This window comes from Lipotes vexillifer, unplaced genomic scaffold (assembly GCF_000442215.2).
Source record: "Lipotes vexillifer unplaced genomic scaffold, Lipotes_vexillifer_v1.1 scaffold481, whole genome shotgun sequence".
In the NCBI taxonomy this organism is placed as follows: domain Eukaryota; kingdom Metazoa; phylum Chordata; class Mammalia; order Artiodactyla; family Lipotidae; genus Lipotes; species Lipotes vexillifer.
Genome location: NW_006789873.1, coordinates 2,275,558 through 2,276,822, shown reverse-complemented (window position 1 = coordinate 2,276,822; position 1,265 = coordinate 2,275,558). Strand labels below are relative to the sequence as shown.

Below are 1,265 nucleotides of genomic sequence, written 5' to 3'. Positions count from 1 at the left end.
CCATGTCCTGGCTATTGTAAATAGAGCTGCAATGGACATTGAAACCACTTAGATTTAGATTCAGGAAAATTCATTTAATTGCGTTCATATATGTCAGCATTCTTGGAAACAGAACACAGATTAATCTCTGCTTTGTAAAAATACAATAGGTCTTGACCACTCAATAGTTAGAAAATAAAAGCCTCCATTGGGCTTTGGTCTCCATATATATTTATTTTGTGTAGACAACAATGACTTTTCACCATTTCCTTTCCAATAATTCCATGATTCTCAAAATGATAATTTCATTCGTTCATAGTAAAAAGTTCACCAAACCTTTTAGTACTGTTAACATTTTCACATCTGTTTGGGCATATAGCTAGTTGATTTTCTTCTGATTTCTTCCATTTTTGGAATCCCACATGACTGTAATGTTAAAGTATACCAAGAAGAACAGGAAGTTCAATCAGGAGACAAACACACCAGTACAGAAAAGAAGTCTGCTAATGTCTGAGGAGGATCCAGTGTGACAGTCATCAGTGTCACAAGGACCGCAGTGATTGTTGAGATAAGAAACAAACGTTGCATGATTCTGGGAAGAAATGTAAAGCATGGAAGATGTTTCCTAACAGAAATGGAAAAGGATTCCAACTGCAGTTCTTCTTCAGAAGTCTTCTCAAATATTGAAAAGGAAGTTGCACAAGCTATAAAAAATGCCATTATTGTCACAACTGTGGGCATCAGGAGTTCATCCTTCAATAGAAGAGGTAACTTTGTAAATGTTGACACAAGTAAAAACCAAGCAGACATGAAAGGAAGCTCACTTAACACCAGGCAGACTGGTAATGATACCAAGAGAATGGACTTTCCATGTACTTGGAAAGAAAATTAAAAGAATGATGGTGCACAGCCAACTAGAGTAAATTTGAATGCTTTGGGAGAGGGCTGAAGTGTTCATTTTACATACAGGAAGCAGGCTGAAAAATGTAAAACAAAAGCTGATTATTATGTGGATGTGATGTGGCAGAATATCCTTGATGTTCAGAAAGACACTGAAGCCGCACCAGATATTGGCTCCTTTATCCTCAAGTAATCCACGATCACCTGGAAAGAGTCTTAGAACTTGCAGGGTTTGTTCCCTTTCTGTAAAGGATGACAGCCAGCAGAGAATGAAGGAAGCCACAACAGTACAAGCTAGCTTAATTAACACACCAAATCCCTTTCCTTTGAGGCCTTTTTAAAAAACACTTTCCAGGTTTAAAAAAAAAAGGTAAGGGGTGGTAAAA

At 37.2% G+C, this 1,265-nt stretch overlaps 1 pseudogene; it reads right to left on the bottom strand.

Annotated features, from left to right (window-relative positions):
* Positions 1 to 358: 358 nt before the first annotated feature.
* On the bottom strand, positions 359 to 1,265 carry LOC103069577 (dolichyl pyrophosphate Man9GlcNAc2 alpha-1,3-glucosyltransferase-like; annotated as a pseudogene).